The sequence below is a fragment of the Rutidosis leptorrhynchoides genome, chromosome 8 (genome assembly GCF_046630445.1).
Source record: "Rutidosis leptorrhynchoides isolate AG116_Rl617_1_P2 chromosome 8, CSIRO_AGI_Rlap_v1, whole genome shotgun sequence".
Taxonomy (NCBI): domain Eukaryota; kingdom Viridiplantae; phylum Streptophyta; class Magnoliopsida; order Asterales; family Asteraceae; genus Rutidosis; species Rutidosis leptorrhynchoides.
The window spans coordinates 346721326-346742314 of NC_092340.1; positions in this window are offsets into that span (position 1 = coordinate 346721326).

Sequence of the window (20989 nt, forward strand, 5' to 3'; positions counted from 1 at the left end):
AGTAATCATCCAAGATCAAGAAACCTTTGTTATTTACAGTAGGTTATCTTTCTAATACAAGGTAATAATCATATTCAAACTTTAATTCAATTTCTATAACTATAACAATCTTATTTCGAGTGGAAATCTTACTTGAAATTGTTTTCGTGTCATGATTCTGCTTCAAGAACTTTCAAGCCATCCAAGGATCCTTTGAAGCTAGATCCATTTTTCTCATTTCCAGTAGGTTTATCCTAGGAACTTGAGGTAGTAATGATGTTCATAACATCATTCGATTCATACATATAAAGCTATCTTATTCGAAGGTTTAAACTTGTAATCACTAGAACATAGTTTAGTTAATTCTAAACTTGTTCGCAAATAAAAGTTAATCCTTCTAACTTGACTTTTAAAATCAACTAAACACATGTTCTATATCTATATGATATGCTAACTTAATGATTTAAAACCTGGAAACACGAAAAATACCGTAAAACTGGATTTACGCCGTCGTAGTAACACCGCAGGCTGTTTTGGGTTAGTTAATTAAAAAGTATGATAAACTTTGATTTAAAATTTGTTCTTCTGAGAAAATGATTTTTCTTATGAACATGAAACTATATCCAAAAATCATGGTTAAACTCAAAGTGGAAGTATGTTTTCTAAAATGGTCATCTAGACGTCGTTCTTTCGACTGAAATGACTACCTTTACAAAAATGACTTGTAACTTATTTTTTCGACTATAAACCTATACTTTTTCTGTTTAGATTCATAAAATAGAGTTCAATATGAAATCATAGCAATTTGATTCACTCAAAACGGATTTAAAATGAAGAAGTTATGGGTAAAACAAGATTGAATAATTTTTCTCATTTTACCTACGTGAAAATTGGTAACAAATCTATTCCAACCATAACTTAATCAACTTGTATTGTTTATTATGTAATCTTGAGATACCATAGACACGTATACAATGTTTCGACCTATCATGTCGACACATCTATATATATTTCGGAACAACCATAGACACTCTATATGTGAATGTTGGAGTTAGCTATACAGGGTTGAGGTTGATTCCAAAATATATATAGTTTGAGTTGTGATCAATACTGAGATACGTATACACTGGGTCGTGGATTGATTCAAGATAATATTTATCGATTTATTTCTGTACATCTAACTGTGGACAACTAGTTGTAGGTTACTAACGAGGACAGCTGACTTAATAAACTTAAAACATCAAAATATATTAAAAGTGTTGTAAATATATTTTGAACATACTTTGATATATATGTATATATTGTTATAGGTTCGTGAATCAACCAGTGGCCAAGTCTTACTTCCCGACGAAGTAAAAATCTGTGAAAGTGAGTTATAGTCCCACTTTTAAAATCTAATATTTTTGGGATGAGAATACATGCAGGTTTTATAAATGATTTACAAAATAGACACAAGTACGTGAAACTACATTCTATGGTTGAATTATCGAAATCGAATATGCCCCTTTTTATTAAGTCTGGTAATCTAAGAATTAGGGAACAGACACCCTAATTGACGCGAATCCTAAAGATAGATCTATTGGGCCTAACAAACCCCATCCAAAGTACCGGATGCTTTAGTACTTCGAAATTTATATCATATCCGAAGGGTGTCCCGGAATGATGGGGATATTCTTATATATGCATCTTGTTAATGTCGGTTACCAGGTGTTCACCATATGAATGATTTTTATCTCTATGTATGGGATATGTATTGAAATATGAAATCTTGTGGTCTGTTATTATGATTTGATAATATATAGGTTAAACCTATAACTCACCAACATTTTTGTTGACATTTTAAGCATGTTTATTCTCAGGTGATTATTAAGAGCTTCCGCTATCGCATACTTAAATAAGGACGAGATTTGGAGTCCATGCTTGTATGATATTGTGTAAAAACTGCATTCAAGAAACTTTTTTTGTTGTAACATATTTGTATTGTAAACCATTATGTAATGGTCGTGTGTAAACAGGATATTATAGATTATCATTATTTGATAATCTACGTAAAGCTTTTTAAACCTTTATTGATGAAATAAAGGTTATGGTTTGTTTTAAAATGAATGCAGTCTTTGAAAAACGTCTCATATAGAGGTCAAAACCTCGCAACGAAATCAATTAATATGGAACGTTTTTAATCAATAAGAACGGGACATTTCAGTTGGTATCCGAGCGTTGGTCTTAGAGAACCAGAAATTTGTATTAGTGTGTCTTATCGAGTTTGTTAGGATGCATTAGTGAGTCTGGACTTCGACCGTATTTTCTTTAAAAATGATTGCTTAACATTTTTGTTGGAAACTATATATTATTAACATGTATATATTATGTGATATATTAATCTCTTAACATGTTTGATATTGTGTGATAGATGTCTACCTCTAGCACAAATCTCATTGACTCACCTAATAATAACGAAGAGTCGAATATATATTGGACTGATTCACAAGTTCCCGAAGAAGAACCGAAAGAAGAATCAGAACCGGAAGAAGAATCAAAACCGGAAGAAGAATCAGAACCGGAAGAGGAGGAACCGGATGAGGAGGAACCGGAAGAAGAAATAGAACCGGTGGGGGAAATAATAAAACGGTTAAGTAAAAGAAAATCCTCAACCAACCGACCAAGGTTAATTATGGTCAATGGTGTTTCCGCCAAGGAAGCAAAATATTGGGAGGATTACCAATTCTCCGATGAATCGGATTCCGACGAGAATTCCGATGATGTTATAGAAATTACCCCAACTGAATTTAAAAAGGCAAAAGAAAATAATAAGGGAAAGGGCACAAAAATAGAGAAATCTAATTCCAACCCCGATGAACTTTATATGTATCGTCAACCCCCGAAGTCCTTAAGTTGTAACAATGACCCGGGAACCTCTAAACCACCAGGTTTTTCTAAACCAATGTGGAAAACGACGGCTCGTATTAGGGGAACATCATATATCCCTAGAAACTTGGCAAAACGAACCAAAACCGAAGAAGAAGAAACGAGCGAGTCGGAATAATATAGTTGTATTCGTGTGGTGTAATATATGTAATATAGTGTGCATATGCTTTATGATATATGTAAAAATTGCTTGTATTAATAAGTATTTTTTTATGAATCTAACTCTTGTCTATTTTACAATATAAAAACACAAAATGGATAGACAACCCAATATTTTAAGACACCTACCCGGAGACATGATTGATGAAATCTTGTCTAGAGTCGGTCAGAATTCTTCGACACAACTATTTACGGCGAAATCAGTTTGTAAGACATTCGAAGAACGTTCCAAGAATGTCTTGGTTTATAAGAGACTTTCGTTTGAAAGATGGGGGATATCACATTGGGAAATCCATAAGTTACGATGTGTTTACTTTGACGCATATATTGCGGGGAACCCAAATGCTATTTTACGCAACGGGTTAAGAAATTATTTTGACTCAATGTATCCGAATATAGGACTTCGTGATTTAGAAAAAGCGGCTAACATGCAACATAAAGAAGCATGTTATGCTTACGGGTTAGTAATGTTCGCTTCTCACCAAAGTGAGAACAAGAACATTGGGCTACAACTATTAAACAAAACATTTCCACAAGTAACGAACTCAGTAGTTGGGGTGAGAAACAAGGTTTTTAGATTGTTACGGGACTGTTGGACATTACGTAACCATCGTTCCTTTGATGACGTTACAACACGCTGTCTTATCAATGGCCATAACGGTTATGTTCCACAAGACCAAGGATGGGAAGTAGTCCTAGTAAAACCAGAATGCATGACTTGTTTCTGGACGTATGAATTACGTGTCTTTATTGCCTTTGCTGAACGACTTATGTACTAGCTAGAATTATCTTCACAACTATCTTGTATCAAAGTTATTGTGTGCTATATTTCATGCTTTATGTAAAATAAGCGGTATTGTAAGTTTGTAAAATATTGTATAAAAGTTTGAATGCAAAATATTATTATAATCAGTTTTTCATATAGAATTGTAGTAGTTGAATTGTATATTAGCTACTAAGTATGAACTTAACGGGTAGGTACTACCTGAATTTAAACTTATAAAATGCTAATATGAAGAAAAAGCTTTTATAAATGAGTTCATATAATGCTACGAAATACTATTAACTACTCTTAATATTCTGTATGATTAACTTGTTCCATTTGACTATTTTGAAGGAAATGGCATCGACTACTCGACACACCGTGAATATGAATGAAGAGGAATTCCGTACTTTTCTAGCTTCAAACATAGCCGCAGTATAGGCTGCGCTACATACCAACAATAACCTTGGATCTAGCAGTACAGGAAATCGTGTAGGATGCACCTACAAAGAATTCACTGCCTGCAAACCCTTGGAATTTGATGGAACCGAAGGACCGATCAGATTGAAACGGTAGACTGAGAAGGTCGAATCGGTGTTTGCCATAAGTAAGTGTACTGAAGAGGACAAAGTGAAGTACGCTACGCATACCTTCACAGGTTCTGCGTTAACATGGTGGAATACCTATCTAGAGCAAGTGGGACAAGATGATGCTTACGCACTACTGTGGTCAGCATTCAAGCACTTGATGAACGAGAAGTACCGCCCCAGAACCGAGGTAAATAAGCTCAAGACAGAACTTAGAGGGTTACGAACCCAAGGATTTGATATTACCACGTATGAAAGACGATTCACAGAATTGTGCCTATTGTGTCCGGGAGCGTTCGAAGATGAGGAAGAGAAGATCGACGCGTTTGTGAAAGGATTACCGGAAAGAATCCAAGAAGATATAAGTTCACACGAGCCCGCCTCCATACAACAGGCATGTAGAATGGCTCACAAACTAGTGAACCAGATTGAGGAAAGAATTAAAGAACAGACGGCTGAAGAGGCCAATGTGAAGCAAGTCAAAAGAAAGTGGAAGGAAAACGGTGATAAGAATCACCAATACAACAACAACAGCAATTACAACAATAATCGCAACAATTATCCCAACAATCGCAACATCAATCACAACTACAACAAACGGCCCAACAACAACAACAACAACAACAACAGCAACTACAACAATCATCCCAGCAACAATAATAACTGCAACAACAACAACAACAATCAGAAGCAGCTATGCCAAAGGTGTGAAAAGTATCACTCGGGGTTCTGCACCAAATTTTGCAACAAGTGTAAAAGAAATGGTCATAGCGCGGCGAAGTGTGATGTCTACGGACCAGGGGTTAACAGAACGAAAGGAACAAATGGTGTCGGAATGAGTAATGGTGAAGCAAGTAGTGTCGGAGCAAGTTATGCCAATGTAGTTTGTTATAAATGTGGAAAACTGGGCCACATTATTAGAAATTGCCCGAACCAGGAGAACACGAATGGACAAGGCCGCGGAAGAGTTTTCAATATTAATGCGGCAGAGGCACAGGAAGACCCGGAGCTTGTTACGGGTACGTTTCTTATTGACCATAAATCTTCTTACGTTTTATTTGATTCGGGTGCAGATAGAAGCTATATGAGTAGAGATTTTTGTGCTAAATTAAGTTGTCCATTGACGCCGTTGGATAGTAAATTTTTACTCGAATTAGCAAACGATAAATTAATTTTAGCAGATAATATATGCCGGAATCGAGAAATTAAACTGGGTAGCGAAATATTTAAGATTGATTTGATACCAGTAGAGTTAGGGAGTTTTGATGTAATAGTTGGCATGGACTGGCTGAAGAAGATGAAAGCAGAGATTGTATGTTACGAAAATGCAATTCGCATTGTACGAGAAAAAGGAAAACCCTTAATGGTGTACGGAGAAAAGGGCAACACGAAGCTACATCTTATTAGTAATTTGAAGGCACAAAAACTAATAAGAAAAGGTTGCTATGCTGTTCTAGCACACGTCGAGAAAGTACAAACTAAAGAAAAGAGCATCAATGATGTTCCCGTCGCAAAAGAATTTCCCGATGTATTTCCGAAAGAATTACCGGGATTACCCCCACATCGATCCGTTGAATTTCAAATAGATCTTGTACCAGGAGCTGCACCAATAGCTCGTGCTCCTTACAGACTCGCACCCAGCGAGATGAAAGAACTGCAAAGCCAATTATAAGAACTTTTAGAGCGTGGTTTCATTCGACCAAGCACATCACCGTGGGGAGCTCCTGTTTTGTTTGTCAAGAAGAAAGATGGTACATTCAGGTTGTGTATCGACTACCGAGAGTTGAACAAACTTACCATCAAAAACCGTTATCCACTGCCGAGAATTGACGACTTGTTTGATCAACTACAAGGCTCGTCAGTTTATTCAAAGATTGATTTACGTTCTGGATATCATCAAATGCGAGTAAAGGAGGATGATATTCCGAAAACTGCTTTTAGGACGCGTTATGGTCATTACGAGTTTATGGTTATGCCGTTTGGATTGACTAACGCACCAGCTGTGTTCATGGACCTCATGAACCGAGTGTGTGGGCCATATCTTGACAAGTTTGTCATTGTTTTCATCGATGACATACTTATTTACTCAAAGAATGATCAAGAGCACGAAGAACATTTGAGAAAAGTGCTAGAAGTATTGAGGAAAGAAAAACTGTACGCTAAGTTTTCAAAGTGTGCATTTTGGTTGGAAGAAGTTCAATTCCTCGGTCACATAGTGAACAAAGAAGGTATCCAGGTGGACCCGACAAAGATCGAAACCGTTAAAAAGTGGGAAACCCCAAAAACTCTGAAGCATATACGTCAATTTTTAGGATTGGCTGGTTACTACAGAAGATTCATCCAAGATTTCTCCAAAATAGCAAAACCCTTGACTGCATTAACGCATAAAGGGAAGAAATTTGAATGGAAGGATGAACAAGAGAAGGCGTTTCAATTATTGAAGAAAAAGCTAACTACGGCACCTATATTGTCATTGCCTGAAGGGAATGATGATTTTGTGATTTATTGTGACGCATCAAAGCAATGTCTCGGTTGTGTATTAATGCAACGGACGATGGTGATTGCTTATGCGTCTAGACAATTGAAGATTCACGAGCAAAATTATACGACGCATGATTTGGAATTAGGCGCGGTTGTTTTTGCATTAAAGACTTGGAGGCACTACTTATATGGGGTCAAAAGTATTATATATACCGACCACAAAAGTCTTCAACACATATTTAATCAGAAACAACTGAATATGAGGCAGCGTAGGTGGATTGAATTGCTGAATGATTACGACTTTGAAATTTGTTACCACCTTGAGAAGGCAAATGTGGCAGCCGACGCCTTGAGCAGGAAGGACAGAGAACCCATTCGAGTAAAATCTATGAATATAATGATTCACACTAACCTTACTACTCAAATAAAGGAGGCGCAACAAGGAGTTTTAAAAGAGGGAAATTTAAAGGATGAAATACCCAAAGGATCGGAGAAGCATCTTAATATTCGGGAAGATGGAACCCGGTATAGGGCTGAAAGAATTTGGGTACCAAAATTTGGAGATATGAGAGAAATGGTACTTAGAGAAGCTCATAAGACTAGATACTCAATACATCCTGGAATGGGGAAGATGTATAAGGATCTCAAGAAACATTTTTGGTGGCCGGGTATAAAAGCCGATGTTGCTAAATACGTAGGAGAATGTTTGACGTGTTCTAAGGTCAAAGCTGAACATCAGAAACCATCAGGTCTACTACAACAACCTGAAATCTCAGAATGGAAATGGGAAAACATTACCATGGATTTCATTACTAAATTGCCAAGGACTGCAAGTGGTTATGATACTATTTGGGTAATAGTTGATCGTCTCACCAAGTCAGAACACTTCCTGCCAATAAGAGAAGATGACAAGATGGAGAAGTTAGCACGACTGTATTTGAAGGAAGTCGTCTCCAGACATGGAATACCAATCTCTATTATCTCTGATAGGGATGGCAGATTTATTTCAAGATTCTGGCAGACATTATAGCAAGCATTGGGAACTCGTCTAGACATGAGTACTGCCTATCATCCACAAACTGATGGGCAGAGTGAAAGGACGATACAAACGCTTGAAGACATGCTACGAGCTTGTGTTATTGATTTCGGAAACAGTTAGGATCGACATCTACCGTTAGCAGAATTTTCCTACAACAACAGCTACCATTCAAGCATTGAGATGGCGCCGTTTGAAGCACTTTATGGTAAAAAGTGCAGGTCTCTGATTTGTTGGAGAGAAGTGGGGGATAGACAGATTACGGGTCCGAAGATAATACAAGAAACTACCGAGAAAATCATCCAAATTCAACAAAGATTGAAAACCGCCCAGAGTCGACAAAAGAGCTACGCGGACAGTAAAAGAAAAGATATAGAGTTTGAAATTGGAGAAATGGTCATGCTTAAGGTTTCACCTTGGAAAGGCGTTGTTCGATTTGGTAAACGGGGGTAACTAAATCCAAGGTACATTGGACCATTCAAGATTATAGATCGTGTCGGACCAGTAGCTTACCAACTGGAGCTACCTCAACAACTCGCGGCTGTACATAACACTTTCCACATCTCGAATTTGAAGAAATGTTTTGCTAAAGAAGATCTCACTATTCCGTTGGACGAAATCCAAATCAATGAAAAACTTCAATTCATTGAAGAACCCGTCGAAATAATGGATCGTGAGGTTAAGAGACTTAAGCAAAACAAGATACCGATTGTTAAGGTTCGATGGAATGCTCGTAGAGGACCCGAGTTCACCTGGGAGCATGAAGATCAGATGAAGAAGAAATACCCGCATCTATTTCCAGAAGATTCGTCAACACCTTCAACAGCTTAAAATTTCGGGACGAAATTTATTTAACGGGTAGGTACTGTAGTGACCTTAACTTTTCCATGTTTATATATATTAATTGAGATTGTTATTTTACATGATTAAGTGTTTCCAACATGTTAAGCAATCAAACTTGTTAAGACTTGATTAATTGAAATAGGTTTCATACAGACAATTGACCACCCAAGTTGACCGGTGATTCACGAACGTTAAAACTTGTGAAAATTATATGATGACATATATATGGATATATATATAGTTAACATGATATTATGATAAGTAAACATATCATTAAGTATATTAACAATGAACTACATATGTAAAAACAAGACTACTAACTTAATGATTTTGAAACGAGACATATATGTAACGAATATCGTTGTAACGACATTTAATGTATATATATCATATTAAGAGATATTCATACATCATAATATCATGATAATATAATAATTTAAAATCTCATTTGATATTATAAACATTGGGTTAACAACATTTAACAAGATCGTTAACTTAAAGGTTTCAAATCAACATTTACATGTAACGACTAACGATGACTTAACGACTCAGTTAAAATGTATATACATGTAGTGTTTTAATATGTATTCATAAACTTTTGAAAGACTTCAAGACACTTATCAAAATACTTCTACTTAACAAAAATGCTTACAATTACATCCTCGTTTAGTTTCATCAACAATTCTACTCGTATGCACCCGTATTCGTACTCGTACAATACACAGCTTTTAGATGTATGTACTATTGGTATATACACTCCAATGATCAGCTCTTAGCAGCCCATGTGAGTCACCTAACACATGTGGGAACCATCATTTGGCAACTAGCATGAAATATCTCATAAAATTACAAAAATATGAGTAATCATTCATGACTTATTTACATGAAAACAAAATTACATATCCTTTATATCTAATCCAAACACCAACGACCAAAAACACCTACAAACACTTTCATTCTTCAATTTTATTCATATAATTGATCTCTCTCAAGTTCTATCTTCAAGTTCTAAGTGTTCTTCATAAATTCCAAAAGTTCTAGTTTCATAAAATCAAGAATACTTCCAAGATTGCAAGTTTACTTCCAAGTTTTCTAAATCCATTCCAAGTAATCATCCAAGATCAAGAAACCTTTGTTATTTACAGTAGGTTATCTTTCTAATATAAGGTAATAATCATATTCAAACTTTAATTCAATTTCTATAACTATAACAATCTTATTTCGAGTGGAAATCTTACTTGAAATTGTTTTCGTGTCATGATTCTGCTTCAAGAACTTTCAAGCCATCCAAGGATCCTTTGAAGCTAGATCCATTTTTTTCATTTCCAGTAGGTTTATCCAAGGAACTTGAGGTAGTAATGATGTTCATAAGATCATTCGATTCATAAATATAAAACTATCTTATTCGAAGGTTTAAACTTGTAATCACTAGAACATAGTTTAGTTAATTCTAAACTTGTTCGCAAATAAAAGTTAATCCTTCTAACTTGACTTTTAAAATCAACTAAACACATGTTCTATATCTATATGATATGCTAACTTAATGATTTAAAACCTGGAAACACGAAAAACACCGTAAAACTGGATTTACGCCGTCGTAGTAACACCGCGGGCTGTTTTGGGTTAGTTAATTAAAAAGTATGATAAACTTTGATTTAAAAGTTGTTCTTCTGGGAAAATGATTTTTCTTATGAACATGAAACTATATCCAAAAATCATGGTTAAACTCAAAGTGGAAGTATGTTTTCTAAAATGGTCATCTAGACGTTGTTCTTTCGACTGAAATGACTACCTTTAAAAAAACGACTTGTAACTTATTTTTACGACTATAAACCTATACTTTTTCTGTTTAGATTCATAAAATAGAGTTCAATATGAAATCATAGCAATTTGATTCACTCAAAACGGATTTAAAATGAAGAAGTTATGGGTAAAACAAGATTGGATAATTTTTCTCATTTTACCTACGTGAAAATTGGTAACAAATCTATTCCAACCATAACTTAATCAACTTGTATTGTATATTATATAATCTTGAGATACCATAGACACGTATACAATTTTTCGACCTATCATGTCGACACATCTATATATATTTCGGAACAACCATAGACACTCTATATGTGAATGTTGGAGTTAGCTATACAGGGTTGAGGTTGATTCCAAAATATATATAGTTTGAGTTGTGATCAATACTGAGATACGTATACACTGGGTCGTGGATTGATTCAAGATAATATTTATCGATTTATTTCTGTACATCTAACTGTGGACAACTAGTTGTAGGTTACTAACGAGGACAGCTGACTTAATAAACTTAAAACATCAAAATATATTAAAAGTGTTGTAAATATATTTTGAACATACTTTGATATATATGTATATATTGTTATAGGTTCGTGAATCAACCAGTGGCCAAGTCTTACTTCCCGACGAAGTAAAAATCTGTGAAAGTGAGTTATAGTCCCACTTTTAAAATCGAATATTTTTGGGATGAGAATACATGCAGGTTTTATAAATGATTTACAAAATAGACACAAGTACGTGAAACTACATTCTATGGTTGAATTATCGAAATCGAATATGCCAATTTTTATTAAGTCTGGTAATCTAAGAATTAGGGAACAGACACCCTAATTGACGCGAATCCTAAAGATAGATCTATTGGGCCTAACAAACCCCATCCAAAGTACCGGATGCTTTAGTACTTCGAAATTTATATCATATCCGAAGGGTGTCCCGGAATGATGGGGATATTCTTATATATGCATCTTGTTAATGTTGGTTACCAGGTGTTCACTATATGAATGATTTTTATCTCTATGTATGGGATATGTATTGAAATATGAAATCTTGTGGTCTGTTATTATGATTTGATAATATATAGGTTAAACCTATAACTCACCAACATTTTTGTTGACATTTTAAACATGTTTATTCTCAGGTGATTATTAAGAGCTTCCGCTGTCGCATACTTAAATAAGGACGAGATTTGGAGTCCATGCTTGTATGATATTGTGTAAAAACTGCATTCAAGAAACTTTTTTCGTTGTAACATATTTGTATTGTAAACCATTATGTAATGGTCGTGTGTAAACAGGATATTTTAGATTATCATTATTTGATAATCTACGTAAAGCTTTTTAAACCTTTATTGATGAAATAAAGGTTATGGTTTGTTTTAAAATGAATGCAGTCTTTGAAAAACATCTCATATAGAGGTTAAAACCTCGCAACGAAATCAATTAATATGGAACGTTTTTAATCAATAAGAACGGGACATTTCAAACGTAACCGTTGTGACCGATAGTATGACAACGTGTTGTAACGTCGTCAAAAGGATGAAGGTTAGGTAATGACCAACAGTCTCGTAATAACCTAAAAACCTCATTTCTTACCCCAATTACCGACTCCGTCACTTGTGTGAACGTTTTGTTTAATAGTTGTAGCCCGATGTTCTTTTTCTCACTTTGGTGAGAAGCGAACATTACTAACCCGTAAGCATAACATGCTTCTTTATGTTGCATGTTAGCCGCTTTTTCTAAATCATGAAGTCCTATATTCGGATACATTGAGTCAAAATAATTTCTTAACCCGTTGCGTAAAATAGCATTTGGGTTCCCCGCAATATATGCGTCAAAGTAAACACATCGTAACTTATGGGTTTCCCAATGTGATATCCCCCATCTTTCAAACGAAAGCCTTTTATAAACCAAGGCATTCTTGGAACGTTCTTCGAATGTCTTACAAACTGATTTTGCCATAAATAGTTGTGCCGAGGAATTCTGACTGACTCTAGACAAGATTTCATCAATCATGTCTCCGGGTAAGTCTTCTAAAATATTGGGTTGTCTATCCATTTTGTGTTTTTATACTGTAAAATAGACAAGAGTTAGATTCATAAAAGATACTTATTAATACAAGCAATTTTTACATATATCGTAAAGCAAAAGCACACTATATTACATATATTACACCGCACAAATACAACTATCTTATTCTGACTCACTCGTTTCTTCTTTTTCGACCTTGGTTCTTTTTGCTAAGTTTTTAGGGATATATGATGTTCCCCTAATACGAGCCGTCGTTTTCCACATTGGTCTAGAAAAACCTGGTGGTTTAGAGGTTCCCGGGTTATTGTTACAACTTAAGAAATACGGGTGTTGACGATACATATGAAGTTCATCGGGGTTGGAATCAGATTTATCTATTTTTATGCCCTTTCCCTTATTGTTCTCTTTTGCCTTTTTAAATTCAGTTGGGGTAATTTCTATAACATCATCAGAATCCTCGTCGGGATCCGATTCATCGGAGAATTGGTAATCCTCCCAATATTTTGCTTCCTTGGCGGAAACACTGTTAACCATAATTAACCTTGGTCGGTTGGTTGAGGATTTTCTTTTACTTAACCGTTTTATTATTTCCCCCATCGGTTCTATTTCTTCTTCCAGTTCCTCCTCCTCCGGTTCCGATTCTTCTTCCGGTTCCGATTCTTCTTCCGGTTCCTCTTCGGTAACTTGTGAATCAGTCCACGAATCATTCCAAATTACATTTGATTCTTCATTATTATTAGGTGAATCAATGGGACTTGTATTAGAGGTAGACATCTATCACATAATATCAAACACGTTAAGAGATTAATATATCACATAATATTCACATGTTAAAAATATATAGTTTCCAACAAAATTTGTTAAGCAATCATTTTTCAAATAAACACGGTCGAAGTCCAGACTCACTAATGCATCCTAACAAACTCGATAAGACACACTAATGCAAAATTCTGGTTCTCTAAGACCAACGCTCGGATACCAACTGAAATGTCCCGTTCTTATTGATTAAAAACGTTCCATATTAATTGATTTCGTTGCGAGGTTTTGACCTCTATATGAGACGTTTTTTTTTCAAAGACTGCATTCATTTTTAAAACAAACCATAACCTTTATTTCATAAATAAAGGTTTAAAAAGCTTTACGTAGATTATCAAATAATGATAATCTAAAATATCATGTTTACACACGACCATTACATAATGGTTTATAATACAAATATGTTACATCGAAATCAGTTTCTTGAATGCAGTTTTTACACAATATCATACAAACATGGACTCCAAATCTTGTCCTTATTTTAGTATGCAACAGCGGAAGCTCTTAGTATTCACCTGAGAATAAACATGCTTTAAACGTCAACAAAAATGTTGGTGAGTTATAGGTTTAACCTATATATATTAAATCGTAACAATAGACCATAAGATTTCATATTTCAATACACATCCCATACATAGAGATAAAAATCATTCATATGGTGAACACCTGGTAACCGACATTAACAAGATGCATATATAAGAATATCCCCATCATTCCGGGACACCTTTCGGATATGATATAAATTTCGAAGTACTAAAGCATCCGGTACTTTGGATGGGGTTTGTTAGGCCCAATAGATCTATCTTTAGGATTCGCGTCAATTAGGGTGTATGTTCCCTAATTCTTAGATTACCAGACTTAATAAAAAGGGGCATATTCGATTTCGATAATTCAACCATAGAATGTAGTTTCACGTACTTGTGTCTATTTTGTAAATCATTTATAAAACCTGCATGTATTCTCATCCCAAAAATATTAGATTTTAAAAGTGGGACTATAACTCACTTTCACAGATTTTTACTTCGTCGGGAAGTAAGACTTGCCACTGGTTGATTCACGAACCTATAACAATATATACATATATATCAAAGTATGTTCAAAATATATTTACAATACTTTTAATACATTTTGATGTTTTAAGTTTATTAAGTCAGCTGTCCTCATTAGTAACCTACAACTAGTTGTCCACAGTTAGATGTACAGAAATAAATCGATAAATATTATCTTGAATCAATCCACGACCCAGTGTATACGTATCTCAGTATTGATCACAACTCAAACTATATATATATTTTGGAATCAACCTCAACCCTGTATAACTAACTCCAACATTCACATATAAAGTGTCTATGGTTGTTCTGCAATATATATATATATATATATATATATATATATATATATATAGATGGGTCGACATGATAGGTCGAAACATTGTATACGTGTCTATGGTATCTCAAGATTACATAATATACAATATAAGTTGATTAGGTTATGGTTGGAATAGATTTATTACTAACTTTCACGTAGGTAAAATGAGCAGTTTTTATCAATCTTGTTTTACTCGTCATTTCTTCGTTTCTAATCCGTTTTGAGTGATTCCAGTGGCCACGGTTTTGTATTGAACTTAAATTTATGAATCTAAATAGAAAAAGTATAAGTTTATAGTCAGAAATACAAGTTACAAGTCGTTTTTGAAAGAGGTAGTCATTTCCGTCGAAAGAACGACATCTTGATGACCATTTTGAAAAACATAATTTCACTTTGAGTTTAACCATGATTTTTGGATATAGTTTCATGTTCATAAGAAAAATAATTTTTCCATAAGTATAGATTTTAAATCAAAGTTCTTCTTAGCTTTTAATTATCCCAACCAAAACAGCCCCCGGTTTTATTACGACGGCGTATATCCAGTTTTATGGTGTTTATCGTGTTTCCGGGTTTTAAATCATTAAGTTAGCATATAATATAGATATAGAACATGTGTTTAGTTGATTTTAAAAGTCTAGTTAGAAGGATTAACTTTATTTGCGAACAAGTTTAGAATTAACTAAACTATGTTCTAGTGATTACAAGTTTATAACGTTGAATAAGACAGCTTTTTATGTATGAATCGAATGATGTTATGAACATCATTACTACCTCAAGTTCCTTGGATAAACCTACTGGAAATGAGAAAAATGGATCTAGCTTCAAAGGATCCTTGGATGGCTTGAAAGTTCTTGAAGCAGAATCATGACACGAAAACAATTTCAAGTAAGATTTCCACTCGAAATAAGATTGTTATAGTTATAGTTATAGAAATTGAATTAAAGTTTGAATATGATTATTACCTTGTATTAGAAAGATAACCTACTGTAAGTAACAGAGGTTTCTTGATCTTGGATGATTACTTGGAATGGATTTAGAAAACTTGGAAGTAAACTTGCAATCTTGGAAGTATTCTTGATTTTATGAAACTAGAACTTTTGGAATTTATGAAGAACACTTAGAACTTGAAGATAGAACTTGAGAGAGATCAATTATATGAAGAAAATTGAAGAATTAAAGTGTTTGTAGGTGTTTTTGGTCGTTGGTGTATGGATTAGATATAAAGGATATGTAATTTTGTTTTCATGTAAATAAGTCATGAATGATTACTCGTATTTTTGTAATTTTATGAGATATTTCATGCTAGTTGTCAAATGATGGTTCCCACATGTGTTAGGTGACTCACATGGGCTGCTAAGAGCTGATCATTGGAGTGTATATACCAATAGTACATACATCTAAAAGCTGTGTATTGTACGAGTACGAATACGGGTGCATACGAGTAGATTTGTTGATGAAACTGAACGAGGATGTAATTGTAAGAATTTTTGTTAAGTAGAAGTATTTTGATAAGTGTCTTGAAGTCTTTCAAAAGTGTATGAATACATATTAAAACACTACATGTATATACATTTTAACTGAGTCGTTAAGTCATCGTTAGTCGTTACATGTAAATGTTGTTTTGAAACCTTTAGGTTAACGATCTTGTTAAATGTTGTTAACCCAATGTTTATAATATCAAATGAGATTTTAAATTATTATATTATCATGATATTATGATGTACGAATATCTCTTAATACGATCTATATACATTAAATGTCGTTACAACGATAATCGTTACATATATGTCTCGTTTCAAAATCATTAAGTTAGTAGTCTTATTTTTACATATGTAGTTCATTGTTAATACACTTAATGATATATTTACTTATTATTTAACATAATTAACCAAGTGTATCAATATCTTAATATGATTCATATGTACCTAGTAAGACGTTATAACGATAATCGTTATATATATCGTTTTCGAGTTTCTTAATTTAATAGTCTCATTTTTATGTATATAACTCATTGTTAAAATACCTAATGAGATACATACTTATAATAAAATCATGTTAACTATATATATAACCATATATATGTCATCGTATAGTTTTTACAAGTTTTAACGTTCGTGAATCACCGGTCAACTTGGGTGGTCATTTGTCTATATGAAACCTATTCCAATTAAACAAGCCTTAATAAGTTTGATTGCTTAACATGTTGGAAACACTGAATCATGTAAATATCAATTTCATTTAATATATATAAACATGGAAAAGTTCGGGTCACTACAGACATTGTGTATATTGGGTCGTGTAAGTTTTATTAACTTTGTACGTATGATTATTCGATTATTGTGGTTTGCTAATGATATTGTGTTGTTTGTGTAGGTGTATGAAAGTGATTGAATTGTGTATGTATGCGTATAAGTATTGCATTCACTAAACATTAGCTAACTCTCTCGTTGTTTACATTTTTAGGTTCGAAGGCGGACGTGGCAAGGGTATGCTCGGGATTAGATGATTTCCTTTTTAATGCTTGCTTGGATTACTTTTGGTTTCGACTTAGGATTGGGTAGTTTATTCCCAAACATCATGCTCGTAGTTTTGTTTGGAACTTAAACTCATGTAGTCGAAAACTTGTATTTTGTACGAAAGTCGTAAAACGGTCGATGTGGGCCCGATGTCGTAATACTTGTTTTATTATTGAAACGTGTTAGTTTTACATATTATAATATGTTGTGAAAAGTGCTTAGTCTAAAAGTGTCGGGAATTGGGAGATCATTAAACGAAAATTGGAAATTTCGGACAGAACCGTTTGAGCTTTGTGCGCGTTGCGCGTCGCGCACCCTTCTGTATAAAAAAAAAAAATTACCTTGCGTATTCGGTTGGATAACGGGTTGGGTCGTTACAACTTCCGGCCAAATAAATTTCGTTCCTTTTATTTTTCTTTAGGGAAAAGTATATGAAAATGCATCGAACTTTCACTAAATTTCTATTGTATGCATCCAACTTTGAAATCTCCTATTTTATGCATTTAACTTTCTAAATTGTTCTATTGTATGTATTTAACCTGTTATAATAGGTAACCTTCAATTAAACATTTACATTATTAGTCCCTAATGTTTGTAAATCCTAATTTCAGTGGTCCTTTCATCATATTTGTTAAATGTTCATCTTCATTACTCAAATCTTCATCTTCATCACCATAAAATAAGAACCCTAATTTTAAAAACCCCATTTCTTCATTTCTATCACACAAAAAATAAGATCCCTAATTTTAAAAACCCCAAATTCTAATGTCCAAATTAAAATTCAAATTAAACACCTTTTCGAAATTAAAACCTTAAAGTTCTAAATCTTCTTTTGTACCTCTGCTTCTTCCATTTAGTTTTCCCTTTATTTTTCCAATAGTCACCACCACAGTTCACTCATCAAAAACAATAAACCTCACTCTTGATACGAACAAGATCTGGAAATATAACCTTCGAATCTGAAACAAACAGGATCGGAACATACAACCTTCGAATCGAACGATCTTCTTCATATTGATATGGATTGTATGCTTACTAAGTAAACTGATGCTAATTGATTCGTTTTGTGTTAACTATTGTTATCTTCTATTGTTATCTCCGTTATCAAATATGAAAGTGTTATTCACGAGTTCGATCCTTATTTCAGTTACAGAGTCACTCAGATGTAGTTAATTTTGATATTTTATCCATATGATTGTCACATCTATTGAATTATTAACATTCTGATATAGTTAATTATTAATATTAATATTCAGATACATGTAGTTACTTATTAATATTCAGATACATGTATCCCTTTTATCTCTATTTATATATCAACATGTGAACGTATATCGCTTATGACAATATATAATCATATATGCAGTTTCTCATAAAGAATGGGATTTATGATTTCTGGAACTGGTTTGATAATAAGTTTGTTTCTATGATTTGTTTAATTTGTTAGTGTTTTTGATTTTTAGATTTTTTTTTTCATACTTAAATTATGAATTAGGGTTTGGATTGAAGAACATGGCAGGTATAAGGTTTTTGTGAATTGAAGAACATGGTGGGTTGAAGGAGGTAGGTTTGTAATGGAGATAACTAACCATCGTTATGTTGAGGGACCAACTGTGTAAAAAAATTAATGTTGGTGATCTGATACCTGATGTATAAGTCATGGCTTGCATACAATAGCACATATTTAAAAGTTGAATACATACAATAGAAGTTTTGAAAGTTAGATGCATACAATAGGAATTTGGTGAAAGTTCAATGCATTTTCATATACTTTTCCCTTTTCTTTATTAATAATTAATAATTAACCTCATAAGAAAATTACTATTTTAATATTTAAAAGTTGTATACTAGAATAATAAATGTGATTTACCTCACATGAAATTACTATTCTAATATTTAAAAATTAAACACTAGAATAATAAATGTGATTTATCTCATAAATAGTTAATGTAAAAATCATTAAAAAAGAAAAAAAATTAACCACATCTATCTATCTTCTGTAATATTATTTCGAGCGTTTTTTATGGTTTAAAAATTAGAGTTTAGAAATTAAGTTTTATAAATTAAGGATTAAAAATTAAGGTTTAGGGTTTAAATTGAGTTTTAACACGAACGATTTATAGTTTAGGGTTTAGTGTTTTGGGTTTAGGGACTAAACCTTCAACTCTAAATCGGGCTAAATTAAAAAAAAAAAAATCACAGAAGATGAAACTTAAAACACAAAAATAACATGCATCACGATGAATGTTATCAGGAATAACATTTATTGATGAATTATATTTCTTCGAGTGCTTTCTGATCAAAATAATAACATTTATCACAAAGTGTTTCTTTTAAATGTTCATATTTTCACTTAATCTTAATGTTTGCGAAAAAAAATTGTAAAAAATGAAAAAAAAATATTCCCTTCTTCCCCCAAAAAAGTGTTCCTATTGATGATGACTATATATATATATATATATATATATATATATATATATATATATATATATATATATATATATATATATATATATATATATATATATATATATATATATATATAGTAAAAAGATCCAATGAGAACCCAACTTGCTTGGAGAACTCTGAAAACTGCATATTCGAACAAAAAAATATAAAGGTGAACAAATTTGAACATAGTCGAACCATTTTTGATTAGATGCAAAAAATGTATTTGGTTCTATTATTGGGTCTACAGTATGAATTCAAACAAAAACAACTTAATTTGAACAACTATGGGCAACAGTTTTTTGTTCTACATTTCATATAGTCGAACAAAAAATGGCCCAGTCGAACAAAACAATATTTCATATGTACCTGCATTTTTTTGTTCGACTCTATGCATTTTTGTTCGCCCATGTTATCTTTTTGTTTGAATTTCAGTTATCAGGGTACTCTAAAATGTTGAGTTCTCAAGGGATCCTCACTATATATATATATATATATATATATATATATATATATATATATATATATATATATATATATATATATATGTGTGTGTGTGTGTGTGTATATATATATATGTATATATATATATATATATATACACACACACACATATATATATATATATATATATATATATATATATATATATATATATATATATATATATATGTGTGTGTGTGTATGTGTGTGTGTGTGTATATATATATATATACACACACACATATATATATATATATATATATATATATATATATATATATGTGTGTGTGTGTGTGTGTGTACACACACACACACACACACACACACACACACACACACACACACACACACACACATATATATATATATATATATATATATATATATATATATATATATATATATATATATAGTAGAGGAAATTCGAAAATGGGGAACTCCGAGAATTCAAAAATACACTGAAATTTGAGCAAAAATGAGAAATTCGAGCAAAAATGGGAGACGGGCGAACAAAAAACATGATAGTCGAGCAAAAATGGGGAAAGTCGAACAAAAAAAACACGGCCGAACAAAAAAAAAGAAATTCGAACAAAAATTGTTAAATTCGAACAAAAATGTGTTCTACATTTTTGAAAGTCGAACAAAAAATGTAAAACACACGGGTAGTCGAACAAAAATATTGATATTCGAATAAAAAATGTGTTCACATTTTTGAAATTCGAACAAATTTTTTTTTGCTCGACTATGAATTT